This window comes from Ostrinia nubilalis, chromosome W (assembly GCF_963855985.1).
Source record: "Ostrinia nubilalis chromosome W, ilOstNubi1.1, whole genome shotgun sequence".
NCBI classification, from domain to species: domain Eukaryota; kingdom Metazoa; phylum Arthropoda; class Insecta; order Lepidoptera; family Crambidae; genus Ostrinia; species Ostrinia nubilalis.
This window is the reverse complement of record NC_087118.1, coordinates 12,037,487-12,045,315: the sequence shown is the minus strand read 5'-3', so window position 1 is coordinate 12,045,315 and position 7,829 is coordinate 12,037,487.

Here is a 7,829-nt window from a genome sequence, read left to right as displayed (position 1 = left end):
CCTACTAGCGTTCCAAGCGAGCAGTTGTTTAGTACTGCAGGACAAATTTACGCGGACCGACGAAGTAATTTGCGAGGAGAAAATGTGGAAAAACTTCTCTTCTTAGCTTATAATATTCGACTGTTTAATTATAATTATTAGTAGCTGGAGTTTGTAATTATGTTGATTTATTTATTTTATTGCGTACATTATTAAAGGCTTAACACGACCTAAATTAGGTCAAAGAGCAATATTTTTTTTCAAACTTTGTTCTTATTTTATTAGCCTAGAAAATATAAATTGATAGTACGCAATAAAAAAAAACAAAGTGCCAAATATAAGGGAGATATCAATTAATAATAATTTGGTATTAATCACTAAAAGTAGCGTAAGGAATACGTTTTTCATTACATTTAATAAGGATTCAATCAAGGGATCTTTTTAGTATTAGTTTACTTTATTTTATGTTATTTTTTTGTCAAAGTTTAGTTGATTTAAATGGTGACTGATTATCGTAGTACAAATTGTATTAAATACAGCAAGAAATACACGAAATTGATACAATATTATTGTGTTTTATTTATTTTATTAGTATAAGAAAAGAATGTCTTTATATGCTTCATTCATTCATTCATTTGTCATTTTTAAATGTATTTTTTTGTGTAAATATAAAAAAAAACAATATGCCACTAAACACCGTAAATATACTCCATTAAGGATTCATTTCACATCTTAAATTTTAGTGTCTAAATGATTTTCGTTTTCGTTTTCGTTTTCGGCCGAAAATGGGACTGCAACCGAAGCTTCGTTATCGTTTTCGTTTTCGGCTGAAAATCCATATTCGGTCGGACACTAATAACAACAGTAGGCTTTTAGTGAATAATCACGTGCAGGCATTGTTCAATGTTGGCACCGTCTCGAAAGAGTCGAGTGCTTCTTTGCGTCATCTCATTGATACAGTTAATAAAAACATCAGAGCGCTAAAAACATTGAACGAGCCCACGGAGTATTGGGACACGCTTATTGTGTACATTATTTCGAACAAGTTGGATGTAGTAACAAGTAGAAATTGGGAGGAATATCGTAGCACATTACCTAAATCCCCATCTTTGTCTCAATTTTGTAACTTCATTAGTAATAAAGCCGATTTACTGGAGACTATTGAAGAAAAACTTAATCAAACTAACTTAGAATCAAAACCTAAATGCTTTATAGTTACAACTAATAATTATAACAGCGACAATCTAAATCAAAATTGTGAATTTTTGAATTAATTCACAAAATCAAATAGAAAAAATAAAATGTCCTTTATGTGCTAAAAATCATCTTTTATATACATGTGAAAATTTTCGTAACTTGCCTATTGATACACGAATTACTAAAGTAAAAGAATTCAATCTTTGTTTTAATTGTTTACTTCCGGGTTACTTAAGAGCGTTTACGTCTAGCGTGGCATGTCAAGTTTAGGTAATTTCGATGCTATTTTTATTCACACTAAAATAATTGTGACTGTGTGCGTGTTCTCACGCTCTATAGTCAAACCAAAATACTTTGATCCACCATAGTAAAAGTGTGCCAGGCTGTCAAGTGACAGCTCAAGGAAACTATAAAATCTTCAAATCTTCCAACACCGACTCCATAATTATAAATCATGGTATACATTAGTCCTAATAAATAATAAATACGTAAATTCTTTATCAAATAGTAAATTATCAAAGGTTTTTTACTATTTTGACAATATTTTATACAGCCTATGTTCAGCAGAAAAAAAATTGAATTTTAATGGTGAGAGATTTTTCAAATTGGTTCTATTCAAAACAAACTTTTCCTGTTAACTATTCTTTTTTTATCCGGAAAATGCATAACATTTCATACCCACCAGCTGCGGGGGCAGCTAGTGGGTTATGTGGGGTTCTTCCTACCAGAAGGTGGGTAGCCCCTACACCCACTAAAAACCTGACTGTTTCTGCCATGATCCATATGAGTGATTATGAGGGAACGCGGGACATCGCCATTGGCTGTTGCCTGTAGCATTCGTCCTTAGCCGCCACCAGACACCTCCATGTCTAGCGACCGAGGCCTGTTAGGAAGGGACAGTTGGAGACCATAAGCTGTCCTCTTGCGCCCAGGGTGTCGGCGGCGGATAACCGGAGTGTCGGCTGAGGCCTCTCGCTCCCCCTTTCCACTGCTTCTTTCTGTGAAAGAACACTTTCACAGAAAGTAAGCACACTATACCATAAGATTATTTGTCTCATAAGAATATATTTTATACTAATGTAGATATTGTTTCCGAAAGCGAACGGGTTCATTCCGTACCTGTACGCTTCATGCGTTCTCTAGCAAAAGCTGAAAATCAGTGTTCTGCCCTTTTGAGGGTAGTGTTTATACTGAGCTCTTTGCTTTTTGCATCGCTGCGGCACATATCACTCTGACGCAGGGAACTATTTGAAACGCTAGTCATCTTTATCTTCTGTAGTTTTGTCACTTTTGTTATGTTGCAACTGTTGAAATTATTACTAACCTGTGTAACAAAATACCAGTGGTGTCACCTAGTGTGTTTCTTGACTAACTAACTTTATTTCGATATTGAATTGAATTTCAATAGCAACTATACATAATGTGTGTGTTAAAAGCATTAAAAAAAGTGTGTGTTACAACAAATAAACAATTTATCTATCTATCTCTCGCCTCTTCCCGATTGGTAGGGAGAGGTCATTTCCAACCGCCGCTCGTTCGCTTAGGCTGGGCACTGTTGGAGCGTGTCAGTCTGCTGCGGTGACTCACGTGCCAAGACTGCAGTGTTAACTGACAACCATCTACAGGCTCTCGGCCTATACGGTGGAGGAATGGCCCGAAGCACCCATGGCCCGGTAGAACCTGGGTCGCCCTATGTGTGAGGCGATCATGCCGTCGCACTCACTCCTCTAATACAGGTAGAACTGCCTCTATGGTGCGACGTAAAATTTGGCTGACGGCCTAGATCCTCAAGCCACTACCTTTTGGTTTCCACCTCTCGTGGTGCACGTACACGTACATTTCCCCTTGGGACCTATGGTTACCTCGCAACTGGCGTCTATTCTCAGTTGTCGACACTAGCTTTGTCGCCACTGAGGATAAATGGCATAAATAATATCGATTGTCACCAGTGGCGACACATACTTTCCCAGTTGTAGCTACAGGCTTTCTCACAACTTATGACAAATTAGAAAAATACATCCCAATTATGCCTAGTGGGGACGTACACAAATATTGACGCAAATGTCATCGTACATGACATACGTAAAGTAAAAGTCAAGTAAGACCAGATGAATACAAATATTATTAACTTTATTTTGAACTAGCGGCCGCCCGCGACTTCGTACGCGTGGACCTCGTGTTACTCCTTAGTTTGTAAAATCTGTTGTTTGATATCATGTTGATAGATGGCGTTTCATAGCTTCCCCCGCATGAATATTTACGAGCGTCAAAAACAGTAGTTTGTCCAGCGCTGTAGATTTTAACCAATGACGATAGATTGCGCTTTTTAGACACGTCTTATTTATTTATTGAAATGCATTTGTCACATATCGTCATAAATTATAGCCTATATGTTAATCTGGGTTATAAACAATGATACTGTAAAGTTTCAACAAAATTCGTTCAGTAGTTTTTGAGTGAAAGAGTAACAAACATCCAGACATCCAGATATCCAAACCTTCGCATTTATAATATTAGTAGGATTGTTATACGTCGCCACTAATGACAATATTTTTTTTCCCATTTATCCTCAGTAGGGACATAGTCACATAGTCAGTGTCCACAACCGGGAATAGACGGACTGCGGATACTATGCGATATCCACGAATTACCTCAGCCTGTGCTTCAGTGATATCATGCGTTGCGCTTTTTTCAACAGTAGGATGCTCCACGACTACACAGCACTGTGCCATACTTGAGCCCCATATAGGACCATGGAACGCGCGACGCAAAAGTATAGTCAGCGACTCAGTGCGGCCGGGCTTCCGAGATTAGGCATCAACCGGCTTAGTGCGCCGGCGGTAGCCAAAAGCTTAGGGGTGAGACGATTCAAGTCCGTCAAATGACCATTGTCCAACTAACTACAATCCGAGGTACCTACCTCAAAGATTTTCCGACTGTAATATGTTGTGTATGTTCCCCCTACAACTAGGTGGGACCCTGCTGGCAGAGCATTCCTATTAACTATTCTGTAACCACCTATTTATGGCAAATAAATTATTAGTATTATTCCTCTTTATAATATTAGTATACATACATAACTTGCTGTTCCAAATTTTCGTCATTCGTTTTCGTTTCATCGCTAAAAATAACTTAATTTTATTTTTCATTACGTCTGAAATAGAATTTGTTGTAAAAATTGACTGTAATGAAAAATAACAATAAAATATTTTAATTACCACGTGATCGCAAAATCTACCACCAAGATTTTGCGGATACACTATAAAAGTCCAGCTACCTGTCAAAGATCAACGTACGCGTGACACATGTCAGCAGAGCACCGAGCGACGTGACCTCACTCTGGAACGCGAACGCCTCGAGGCGGACTGAATTTGAACGATTCGTGCGCGGCGTTTAATAGTACTTTTCAAATACTCATAGAAAAAAAATTACAATGAATTATTTTAAAATTCACAGTAAATATTTTAGATAAGATATTCTTCTATTATATAAAGCTATTTTTGTGTTGAATAAAGGAAGAATATTGGTGAAAAAATCACTTTGATTTTTGTGTATTTCACGTTTTTTTAATTTGTGATTTCTTATTGTAAAATGCTTAAATCTAAAAATTTTCTCAGATAACTATTTGCCCAAGGATATATGATATCCTATGCTATAGGATATAAATGTTTGTTAAATCGTTTTCACAGTATTTTTATACAAATTTCAGCTTGTAAACTGACGCTAAAGTGGAAATTTACAAAACCTGTGTGGACTTATCTTGATAGAATTCTTAAATACTAAACTAATCGCAATATTTTCTCAATTAACTATTTAGACGACGAAATTGCCTAACTATTTATGCCTATAACATATTTGTAATATTACTGGTTAATGATTGTAACGAGTTGAAAAAGTACTGTTTTTGCGCCAAACGGCGTAAACGCTCTTAACTAATCGATGTAGATTGTCGCATTGCAAATACTGTAAAGGCAAACATAATACGCTTTTGCATGTTGACAACCAAGCCTAAACCTACTTCTTACCAAGACCCCATGCCTAGTAGTGTTGCCTTACCAACTAGCATTTCTGGAGGTGCCTCTTTACCTACTTGCACGCCAGATAATGTAGTCTTAGCTAGTGACACTTCTACTATACATCATACTACATCTTCGCATATTTTGCTTTCCACAGCGTTGGTGAAAGTGGTCAGCGAGGGCAAGAAGGTCGACGCAAGAATACTGCTGGATAACGGTAGCACAGCCAACTTTATTACGAGTTCCTTTTGCGACAGACTGCGATTGCCTAGACGTAGTGCGAGCTCCACGGTGACAGGTATAAATAGTCAGAGTTCCACTAGCACACAGTCCTGTAACTTAGTCATCGAGTCAAATAATGGCGACTACAAAGCAGAGATCGACTGTTTCATACTGCCTCAGATAACAAAACCATTGCCGTTATCATTTATTGACACATCTAAAATCCCTATACCTTCAAATATGCATCTAGCTGACCCTTCTTTTCACATTCCGTCAGCCATCGACATCTTAGTTGGCGCTGAAATATTTTGGAGCGTCATAGGTCACGCGTCTATTGACCTAGGCAAAAATCAGCCCAAGTTTTATGAAACAAAGCTAGGGTGGATTGTGTCAGGCTCTGTTGTGGCTCTTCAATCACGTCCATCGTCCTCAAAGCTTTCGCATTTTTGCAATCTTGCTACAAACGAACTGAATTCTAATCTATGTTTCTTTTCGCACCTTAATTCAGTTTTTTCTAATTTTTCATCGCAGGAGGAACGAGCTTTGAAACGTAGGAAAGCACCTCCAAGCACACGGTGGAGCTACGCACCGTCTATGAGCAATCCAGCTGATCATTTTTTTCGCGGGCTGAAGGCTGACCTTATCAGCGAGTGTTCTATGTGGTCACGGCCTAACACTTGCATTCAAAAATGCCCGAGAATAACATGAAACATTGCATAATATTTCCATTTCCATAATATTCATAATTTGTACATCTAATTTCTACATATCAAAATAATTACAATTAATTAATTTATAGCAAGATTTATTTACAACTCAACTTAAATAGGTACTAACTTACTTACAATTTAAAATTATCTTTGAGTTGTCTAGTCTCTCAGGCAACATAAATGATGACGTTGTCATCCGTGTAGGCGGAAGGCTCGGTCTCCCTCCGCACGACTTTGTATCAGTACATTATTATTATTTCTCGATTAAAAGTTCTACAACGCCTATAATATAATTAGTAAAATCGATTATCTTACTTCATGCTAGGCCAGTATTCATACCTATCGAAAAGTAAATATGTAAGCTTATAAAGTTTTAATTGTGTACCTTTGTCTGTTTTGCAGTTAAAACCGTGCACGCCGAGTTCGTTACACTGCTGTTTCTAAACCGAGTCGTGGCTCTTCAGGGCAAACCCAAGAGCATTCTGTACAACTACAGCATCAATTTTGTCGGTTCCAATAACAAGCTACGTAACTTCTTACTGGAAAGCCATATTGCATACTTAGTTAGCTTTCTTATCAAGGCATCAGATTTACTTTGTCCCTTCCATGGTCTAGTTATTGTCTAAAATTTTGTACTTACATTTTAACTTTAATTAACTTCATTTCCTGTTTTAAATCATTCATTTAACTTTGATAGTATAGAGGCAATACAATTTTCTCTTTATACGTCATTCTCCTATTCCTCTGGTCCATTCAATTATTACGCCTTGCTCCTTCCCATCTTCTAATTGGACGACCACTCATGTCAATTCCACATCCACAGGTGACTGACGACTACGTGACTCGACTGCAGCGCTTCAACGAGTTCAACGCATCAGGCAGCACTTCTGGAATCGATCTCACTCATGAGTAACTTGCTTTCTTCAGCGACTGGATGGACGACTTCACGGACCAAGAAGAGGACCTTTGACCACTTCCCTACTTCCCGAAGAGGTCAACCCGGGGAGGATGTTCGAGCACCTTCGGCTGCCCGGTTGCTCTCGGCCCAGAGGCGCGGGCGCGCGGCACCCGCGGCGATCGGCCGCTCACTTCACCTCACGCCACCGGAGACACCGCGCGCGCTCCCTTGCTTGTAATTGCCAACCAAACTGTGTTTAACGTAGTCTCAATAAACCTGTAATACAGTCCACTGTTTATTTCATCAATTCCCGGTCGAGGCCCCTACACATCTGTGATTCTAAAACTAATAATCATAATTTGTTACCGTGATATTTTTATGTCAATTTTAGAATACTTTTTTTTCGTTATTATTGATTTATTTAATTAGTAGTGTAAGTATGTACTATTGTTAGTTAATCAACACCTGATTAATGTAACTACAGTAGGCGCGCGAGTTCATGTCCATCGGGGCCTTACTTACTTACTTATACTTACTTATAAGTTGCAAAAAATATGGAATAAGTAGATAAGGTTGACCTACTTAATTGATAATAATTATCGATATCGACATTAGCATAATTAGTTAGGTAACAGCATTACCGCATTCCTCAGGATGGACATGAACTCGCGCGCCTACTGTACGTACATTCTACTACGTGTACATAGTAACTACAGTACTATTACTTATTCTGTGGTAACTACGCGCATCTGTGATTCTAAAACTAATAATCATAATGTTACCGTGATATTTTTACGTCAATTTTAG